The following is a 10628-nucleotide window of genomic DNA, read 5'->3' as shown; positions in this document are numbered from 1 at the left end:
CCCCAGCTCTCGTGCTGTTCTAGCTCTCTCAACCCCCGCCCTCGACTCACTGTCCCACCCTCTCCGGTCTCCACTCTACGCAGCCACCCGCGCTCACCTCGCTGTTCCACGCCCCGCGCTCACCTCGCTGTTCCACGCCGCCGAGTTCTCCTGACTACTCTACTCCCACCCTATCCTCTCAAGCTATTCGACCTTTCCCTGTAAATCAGTTATTCAAGTCCTGGCATTATCCCTGTTAATCCTCCATGACAGGTGAAATCATTCCCTACAGCCACCCAACCCCAGGAACAGCCTCGTCCTAAATCACTTTTCTGAATTCCCTCAGATCCTACAAGTAATTATTTTTAGAGCTGGGAGTCCATTGAAGTTCTTGTCACAGAATAACAATGACAGCATCCATTTAAAGAGTAAAGCAGATAACACTCCAACTAGTCTGTTCAACGCCAAAGTAGCAAATGATCCCCACTCTGTTCATATTTGCACACTCTTAGAGCAAATACTGATACAGCAGTCCAGTTTAATTTCCAACTCAATAATCCAGGGAAGTCCAGCAGGAGACAGTGTTAGTCAGGGTGAGATTGGGGGCAGAATCCGCAGCTCAGTCCACAAAAGCTGAAATTCATGTGTGCGGTGTTTTGTGACGGACACTGTGGAAGGGTGAAAGATGGAAATTAGGGCCGAGAAACCTAGTGTTGTGGGATTGTGGCAAGGAAGTTGGAAAGGATTGAAAATGTCTGTAGATAATATTGCAATTAATTAAATAGTGACCGTCTAGGTGAGAAGCTCACCACATACGTAAGCACGTTGTGTCGGTGAAAACGGAGCCCGGGGCAATGCATGGGTTCAAATGACTGTAAGGGTTCATAATCACAGATTAAGTTTGATCGCACAACTGCACGTTAAACAGAAGAGAGAGCGAAAGCAAAACAGTATTGCAAAAGTTATTGATCTTACAGCAGCCCATGTTTTATCTGATTATTCGAAGCTCTTGAACAGAAGCTTAAGGAATGTCCGCAAGAACCCTGGTTCAGCCACTCTCATTTCCAAGAACAAATTTCAAAGATATTAATTTTCATATGGGACCAGAGATAGCTGAATCAAGAAGTTTACAAACTGTTCACATCTCTATCATCTCTGTTAATGCTTTTCCACTCCATATTCAGACAAAGAAGAACCCCCCTCTCCACACCACCCCCAAGTTTCCATGCACTATGGATTTGGTAAAACTACTATTTGCCTGCAATCTTGTTCTTCACTGTTCTTCGTGTTGTTTTCCAAGGGAACAGAGACGACAGTGAAATTCCCACGTCACCTTTTGGAGGAAATCAGAGAGCTGAGCAGCATCTATCATGATGGAAGGTGGGGTGGGGGGGGGAATTGTCTGCGTTTTGTGTCACAATGTTATTTGTCTCAATCTCCTGGATAAGGCATTGACATTTTCTCCCTCAACCAACCACCCAGAGTGCACATGATGATCAACAAAGCTACTTCATTTTGAATCAGTGAGAGTGGGAGGGGGAGCTGTGATTCCCCGCCCTGTACCTTTGACAGAAGGCCCACTACCCTTTTCTCTATCTCCATAGTCAGATCAACGCTGGACTTTCAAGGTTGTTCCACAAGGACAATAATAGCTCTGATAGTATTGGGAGGGTGTCCAGTACCTGACAGTCGGGAGTCAGTAAACCATCAGGAAAATACTCACCTTCACAGCACAGTTAATGTGGAAATGTGATTATTTAGACGGAGCATCTCTGTCCAGTTTGAAGTCTGTTAATCAAATTTATTTACTGTACGAAAATTCATTGATGAATTCAATTAATGCAATAGCTTTGAGCTAACTCTTGTGTACTTTAGTACTGAGTTCTGAGTTGAGGTATCTAAAACTTTGAACACCATCTGTTCCAATGGAAGATGTTCAACTGAAACACAAGGAGACTCTGCCGACAGAGACTGAAACACTGAGAGTGAGCACAATCCTGATGAGGGAGAAAGTGAAGGTTTCCCAGCTGGTTGATCGATACCCAGAGCTCACGGTTATTTCTACTTTTCGAGATCGGAGACTGGTGGAACACGATCTGCTAGTAAGGGGCAGAGACCACGAGGAGTAGAGAGAGAAGCATCTCCGCGGAGAGCTGGAAAAAGTCCTGACCGATCAGTTGCTCCGGAGCAGCCTTTCCCTGAGTAAATCTAAATCTTGCATTTCCGCAGCAGTGGCCGGAGTCCCGGGGATTGGAAAAACCACAATGGTACAGGAGATTGTGTAAGACTAGGCCACGGGGAAACTATACCAACTATTCCATTTTGTCTTCAGCTTTAAATTCAGGGAGTTAAACTCTATTAACTGCAGAATAGAGCTGAGAGAACTGATTCTGGATCTATATCCTTACTTTGGGAATTCCTTCAGGGAGGACTGGAAGAACCCAAAGGGATTGCTGTTTATATTCGATGGTTTGGATGAATTCAAACACAAAATCGATTTTACTGACAGTCGGATAGATACAGAACCCAAGCACCAGTGCCCAGACCCCGAGCTGTGGTGTGAAATGTCTGACATTGTTTACAGTTTAATCCAGCACAAGCTGCTCCCAGGGTGTTCAGTGCTGGTGACCACCCGCCCCACTGCTTTACATTTATGGGAAAAGGCGGAGACCAGTATCTGGGCTGAAGTCCTGGGATTTGTTGGTGAGGAAGGGAAGGAATATTTCATCAGGTATTTTGAAGATCAGACGATCGCAGCGGCTGTTCTGAAACACGTGGAAGGGAACGAGATCCTGTACACCATGAGCTACAACCCTGCCTACTCCTGGATCCTCGCTCTGGCACTGGGTCCCTTCTTCACACAAAGAGTCAGGAACTCCCAGCGGGTTCCCAACACCATCACCCTGTCGTACTGGACCCACCGATGCAAAGGAAAAAGTACCACAAATACACTAACACACGTAATTCTTTTTCAAACCTTTATTCTTTACTCATAGCATGCTGTGGGGGAAGTTACAAACTGATCTCCCAAAAGAGTCAGTCCAGACACTGACCCCGAATTACACAGTTCTCCACAATTTATAACATTGATCGGGTAGCAGGAAATCTTACGATTACAAGTTTAGATAATATTAGAATCTTTCAATTACATGCTAAGATACAATTAGATGTAAAATAATCATTGGTCAGTTAGTTATAATTATTTTAAGCCGAAGCTAGCCCATCAGTTCCTCATTCGGACCCTTCTCCTTTTCTCCAGAACATTCTAGCCCCTACACTATACTTCCCATATTTAGCTAAACCTTGAGCTGCTCCTGCAAGATCAGCCAGTTCCTTATTTGAATCTGTGCCAATCCCTAGAGAATAATGTCACCTGTACGTCACCTGTTACTGGGTAAAGCTTCTTTTTGACTGTCCGAAAACAGTAAGCTTAAGGCCCACCCAAGGTGATTGACCATTGTTCTTAGTCTATACCCCTATTTACCGACCCCTTCACCCTATCTTTCACCTCTGTCATCATACCATGATGACCAATCAAACGGGGGTCGTGCAGAGCACCATTAGTCTTTCCGTGAAAAGTCGGCAACCAGCATTTAGGCAGGTCATTATCACACAGTAAGCAATAATTATTGCAATGAGAATAATCAACCCATGCAGTGAATAAGGCCCCCATGATCCTCCCTGCAAACATCCTAGCCAGCCATCCCCATTCCCCGAATCTTGCCTGAAATCACCCAATTGTTTCTTAATAGACTGAATGGCATGGGTCACGTTGTATGATTCGTCAGTAACATGGGTGATACATTTATCTCCGTCTATTGCGGATACCCCTAGCGGATACCCCTCCCTGTTGGGCCAACTGATAATCCACAGCATACCTGGTCTGCTGTGCGGAGAGTCGCAACTCCACCAGTTCTCTGTTTGCAGCCTCCAGACCTTCCATCGTACTGTTCCCCAGTGCCGCCAGCCCACAAATGAGGTAGTTGCGGGTCTTTGCAGCTATGGTTCCTGCCGAACACCCTAGAGACAGAGTGCTTAGAAACCCATAGCCCACAGAAGAGCCCAGAGTAACGGGAGTCCTCCAGTCAGCACAGAATTCCTTACTCACGGCTCGATCTGTCAGTCGCCGTCGAACGTGGGCAACCTGAGGGCAGGGAACAGAAAGTGGTCCAATCGTTCCTACTGCAAGGAGGTTAGGCAGAGTGGTGGTATGTGTAGTATAGGTACCGTTGAACAATAACACATATCCTGTCTTGGACGGGTAGCAGGTATTTTCATAACTCACTATTTTATCATACCGCAAGTGCTGTTGTGGATACAGGGAGGAGTATTCAAAGGTCCCTGAACCTGCCGACACATGAGTCCCATTGCAATATCCACATACATACTGAATTCCCTTAAAGAGGGGCACGCATTTGCAAGGGAATATTCCCTGATCAATCCTACATCAGCGGTCCGGACAATGTTTCTTCAGACAAGGTATCTCTGGGGGAACCCTGACAAGGATGCACCCCTCCCCCTTCTCCTGCAAAACAGAAGAGATAATCCCCGGAGCCCTCGCCAGTAGTCTCACCACCCACTCTCTTAAAACACTTTCCCCTGACCCCCGTTTTAAACTTTCCTCTTATCCCCTTACATTCTGCCCCTGATCTATCTTCCACTATTAAGTCATGCTCCGCCCAATTTAGCCCTGATGGTTTAGCAACAAACAATGCTTCTACAGATTTTATCAAAGGATAACATGCAGTACGGTTACCATGCAGACGCATATGAGTCTTTTAAAATAAATTGTCCTCCAGGCTTAATACCGTGGGGGCAATTATAACAGCGAAAATTCCAGTAATAGTCTTTAGTCCACCTGCGGAGCCCATAGTTTGCAATCACTTAGGTGGATCCAGCGGCTGTGCTTTCGAACCTTAACGGCCGTCGGTGTTTGCAGTAGTATCTGGAATGGCCCTTTCCACCGGGGTCCAAGCTTGGAGCGCTCCCAATGCCGGATCAGTACCGAATCTCCAATTTTCAACTCCGGCCACTCTGTTCCCTGACCTCCAGGCTCCTTAAGGGTATTCTGTACTTGGGAGTGAAGAAACTTTAGAGAGGCTATTAGTTGGCGAAAGTACTTCTGCAATTCGTCCCCCATGATATTTAGATCAATTTGGGTGGGAGGCTGCATGTCAGCGTCCCACGGGGTCCTTCCAGGGCGCCCATAAACAATTTCAGCTGCAGATACCCCTGTAGTGGAGTGCAGGGTAATTCTCATATGGTATAAAGCCAGCGGAAGGACCTTCAGCCAACTCAGTCCGGTTTCGGACATTAACTTAGACAGCTTGTTTATCAGGGTGCCGTTGGCCCGTTCCATTGTTCCTGCAGCCTCCGGGTGGTCAGCGCAATGAAACTGCGGTTCGATGCTCAGCACCTCGCATAGTTCCTTATTTATATTTCCTACAAAGTGAGAGCCATTATCCGAAATTATTTGTCTGGGCACTCCGAATCTCGAGTATAATCTCTGTAAGCAACGACCTTACCACCGTAGAAGCTTTATTATTAGTGGTCGGAAAGGCTTCAATCCATTTACTGAACACATCTACAATCACTAAAAAAATACCTATAACATTGTACGCGCAGTAGTTCGATAAAATCAAGCTGAATACATTCAAAAGGACGACTTGGCAAGGGGGTTTTCCCTGGGGCACACTTTACTCCCTTTCCTGCGTTTGTCTTTTGGCAAATCAAACAGACTTGTATTGTTGCTGCAGCAGCTTCCTCCAGCCTCGGGTGCCACCATGTCCGGAGCAAAATATTACTCATTCCCCCCTTGCCAAGGTGGGTGTCCGTATGCAAGCAATCGAGCAACACAGGCAGCAATGCATCAGGATTACAGACCTGGCCAACTGGGGTATGCCAGAGGCCCGTGGACACCGAATGCGCACAACCGTGTGTCTTGCAAAGTTGTTTTTCTGAATCAGGGGCGTCCCCCTGGAGTTTTTGAACTGTAGCCCTGTCTGCAGTACACAGCGCTCGTGGTGTTCTAGTCTGGGTGACGGCCAGTCGTTCTGCAGCTAAAACTATGGAAGACCCTTCTTGCGCAGCCGGCTTGGCAGCCAAATCGGCCCTGTTATTTCCTTTAGTCACTGCAGATTCGTCTTTTAGTGAGCCCAGCATTTAATAATGGCTAATTTTTCGGGGAGGAGTATGGCCTGAAGAATGTTCCTTACATACATGACATTCTGGATGGGGGTCCCGGAGGAGGTGAGGAAATGGTTCCATAGCAGGCAGTCATGAGGAGGCTCAGTCAACTCAACAGGTGCCGTCTCTAAAAATGTAACAGGGTTCATGGTATGACCATATGCAAAACTGAGGAGTGGGTTATTAAGTAATGTTATTTCATATCGGGTTAGCCTGGCCTGAGTCAGATGTTGGGTTTGGTGGGTGGTCAGTAGCGCTACAATGGTGTGTGACGAGTACACTGTAACCGGCTGTTGGAGAGTGATGTTGGAAGCAGCCGTAACTAGGGAGTAAACGGCCGGGAGCATCTGCGAACAGGGGGTTAATCCCTTCGCTACGGGGTCCAACATAATGGAATAATAAGCAACAGGCCTGCGTCTACCCCCATGAGTTTGAGTGAGCACAGCAGCAGCGCAGCCATCTTAAACATTCACGAAAAGCTGGAATGGACGGTTTTAGAGCAGACGGCCGAGAGCAGGCGCTCTCAAGAGGGATTTCTTCAATTCCTCAAAGGCTTCGTTCTGTTGCTCAGTTAGCTCTAGGGGCCCCTTAAGTGCACTGGAAGCCAGAGGACTCAAGTGTTTTGTATACAGAGCAACATTGGGAATCCACTGTCTGCAAAAGTTTACCAGCCCAATGAAAGCACGCATGGCTTTCGGGGTAGATGGCGGGGTTGGGGGGGGGGGGGGTCGCAAGGATTAGGGTCACCCTTTCTGTTGTGAGCTGCCTTTCGGTTGCACTCAGAGGGGTTCCTAGAAATCTCACTTGTTGTTGGGCTCTCTTTACTTTTCGGCGCGGGATCAAGTATCCCCATGAATGCAGAGCATTCTGAAGCGCATTGGTGTCCTGCACGTTTGAGGTTTCTGACGGGCTTGCCAGTAGGAGGTCATCCACGTACTGTATTACCGTAGAGCCCCCGGGAAATTGTAAATCTTTAAGCTGCCTATGCAATATCTGCGAGAATATGGTGGGGTCTGCACAAGTCCTTGGGGTAACCTAGTCCAAGTGTACTGCTGGCCTTGAAAGGTAGATGCAGAAAGGTGGTGTGACTGAGGAGCGAGGGGTATTGCAAAAAGCGCATGTTGCAGATCGACTATAGTGAAAACTTGGGAATCCGGTGGAATATTGCTTAAAATCGTAGGGACGACCGGATGTATAGGCTGCACAATATCATGCTTTACTCTGGTTGGCTTGGAATCCCTGCATGACCCCAAAAATGCTCAACTGCGCTTTTCATGGCCTGCTTATTCCTATCGGGCCAGTCCATATCAGTTCTAATCGCCTTGGACACATCCTCGGGGAGGCACTGCGATATTATCGAAATAAACTGGGGCGAAGTATTGCCGGCATTATAGGCGGCACCTCTAGCGTTGGCTGCATCAAGGGAGCAGAGGCGTTCCCAAAAATCGCAACCGTCTTCTCCCGCCTTTGGGCGGCACTCAAGGACCTTAGCGATGTCTACAGGGCGCTGTAAAGCTTTCCTCAGAGGCTTTTAAAAAATCTTATCCACCTGGTCTGCGGGCGGGGTTGCGGTTGAAAAGGACTCCCAATTGGCATGGTCCCTTATAGCTTCCTTCTATTTCTCGGATTCTGTTGGGAAATTACCCCGGGATTCCTCTCCCTCTGGGTTCAGAGACCCATTCTGGATTTTCATTGTCAGCACCTGAGTCGTAATCAGTAACGGTCTCGGGGTCTACCAGGGGCTCGCCCCCACCAAAAGGTTTCGTCGCCTCCCAGGCTGGCGCCTATTATTCCCCCTTCGCCGAAGTTGTGCCCTGGCTCGGGAAGCCACTGGACGAGAGGATATTGTATGGGAAGGCGTATTAGACGGGAGCAGCGGAGGTTGGGCGGCGGTAACGTTATAGGGGGGTGGCGGCGCCGTGGGCCGGGGTCGAACACGGGCAACGGGGATATGCAATACCTCCTCCTCCTCCTCAGTCTCATTATCATTAAAGAGCATGGGCAGTCCAGACAGGTCAATAGGTACCTCAGTTTTACTTTTGCCGGCTTCATCATCATTCTTCCGACTATCCTTAGCCCACCTATCTCTTTTTTTCCCCCTGTCCTGTTCTTCCTCATTCTTATCGTGATCCTCACACAATCTTTTAAATATCTCCCACGGTTTCGAATTTCCCTCACTGTCACATACACTAATCCCTCTGCGACGTGCATTATGCTCCCAGCTACTTTGCTTAGATCTGTTATTTAAATCTTCGGCAGTTTTACTCCAATTGGGCATTAAAACCTTCCGTTTTTGTCCGGTACTACGCTTTCAAATTGCATCTTCTACCTTTAGACATTTATTCAAATCCCATGTCCCACTCAGAGGACAATTTCACTCCCCAATTTCTTATTTTGGCATGCCGATAACCTTCGGTAATCATTCTCTCTCTCTGAGTCATCTTTACAAAGTTTAAAAATGGCGTGTTATTTACAGACTTAGGTAATGTTTGTCCCATGCTTCCTAACCGGGTGGTCAGCCGCCTCCTTTTGTCACCCCCACTTCAGGGTCCTGACCTTCGCGTGGGGGATTTCCTCTCTTAACAACCGGTCTAAGGCAGGGTGCTGAGACAGGCAAATTGTCACAATCTTCCCCAAAACGTATTTACAGCATCCGGACAGATTGCAGAGGAGAGCCACTTCCCCTGTGTTTGACCAAACGTCCGCTCTGCCCTCTGCTGGTCAATTTACTGCGCTACACGCCCCGACCCCCCACACCAATTAGAATGGTTACCAGCTCCAGAATGTAATAGGTTACTGCCACTAACCCGCTGACCAATTTGCTGTATCTCACTCAAAGAAAAAATGTAATAGATCACTACCAATGATCCGCTGCCCAGTTTGTTCCCACCGGCAGCTTTAATATTCTCAATACTTCTTCGGGGACTCTAGCCCCTTACGTTACCTTTGTCGGGGACTCTAACCCCTTACCTTATACGTTCGGGACTCTAACCTCTCTTTTAACTTGTGGTACTCGGACGAACCTCAACTCAGGTTTCGAAAGGAGTCCGTTCGATAATTACCCGCCAGACGAGGGGATCGTCAAGGTGGGCAGTTAATGAGAGAGGTCAAGGGAAATCCTAACTTTTGGGCCCACCTGTCTCACGTCACCGCCACCGAGTCGACCGCTGACACCGTCTCACGAGACCCTCGTCTTGGACCCCTTGCTGGACCGACCGATGCAAAGACAAATGTACTATAAAAACACTAACACACGTAATTATTTTTCAAACCTTTATTCTTTACTCATAGCATGCTATGGGGATCTCCCAAAAGAGCCAGTCCAGACACTGCCCCCGAATGACACAGTTCTCCACAATTTATAACATTGATCAGGTAGTAGGAAATCTTACGATTACAAGTTTAGCTAATATTAGAATCATTTCAATCACATGCTAAGATACAATTAGATGTCAAATAATCATTGGTCAGTTAGTTATAATTATTTTAAGCCAAAGCTAGCCCATCAGTTCCTCATTCCGACCCTTCCCCTTTTCTCCAGAACATTCTAGCCCCGACACTATACTTCCCATATTTAGCTGTACCTTGAGCTGCTTCTGCAAGATCGGATAATTCCTTATTTGAACTTTTGCCCGTCTTTAGAGAACAATGAGAAGTACGTCACCGGTTGCTGCGTAAAGTTTCTTTATGACTGTCCAAAACAGTAAGCTAAGGCGCCCACAAGGTGATTGATCATTAATTAATCATTGTTCATCGTCTATACCCCTATTTACCTACCCCTTCACCCCATCAGAGGGTTGTCAGAGATTACAGCAGGGCATTGATAGGATGCAGAATTGGGCTGGGAAGTGGAAGGTGGAGTTCAACTCAGATAAATGTGAAGCGGTTCATTAAGGTAGGTCAAAATTGAAGAAAACATATTAATAATCATAAGAGTCTTGGCAGTGTTACGGACAGACGAGAGCTTGGACTCCGTGCCCATAGGACAGGCAAAGGTGCTGTGCAGGTTGTCAGTGTTGTTAAGAGGGCGTACAGCGTGATGGCCTTCATCAACCGTGGTATTGAGTGAATTCAAGAGCCTTGGGGTAATGTTGCAGCAAGAGACGACTATAGTTGGACCCCACTTGGAGTACTACGTTCAGTTCTGGTCACCTCACTGCAGGAAAGATGTGGATACTATGGAGAGAGTGCAGAGGAAATTTACAAGTACGTTGCCTGGATTGGGGAGCAGGCCTTATGAGAACAGGTTGAGTGAACCCGGCCTTTTCTCCTTGGAGCGACGGAGAAGGAGAGGTGACCTGATAGAGGTGTAAAAGATGGTGAGAGGAATTGATCGTGTGAATAGCCAGAGACCAATTTTCCTCCAGGGCTGAAGTGACTACAAAGAGTTCGCATAGTTTTAAGGTGCTTAGAAGAAGAAACATGGCAGATGTCAGGGGTATGTTTTTCCACACAGAGAGCGG

This window comes from Mobula birostris, chromosome 13 (assembly GCF_030028105.1).
Source record: "Mobula birostris isolate sMobBir1 chromosome 13, sMobBir1.hap1, whole genome shotgun sequence".
NCBI classification, from domain to species: domain Eukaryota; kingdom Metazoa; phylum Chordata; class Chondrichthyes; order Myliobatiformes; family Myliobatidae; genus Mobula; species Mobula birostris.
The sequence above is the reverse complement of the archived record's forward strand: the minus strand, read 5'-3'. Positions refer to the sequence as shown.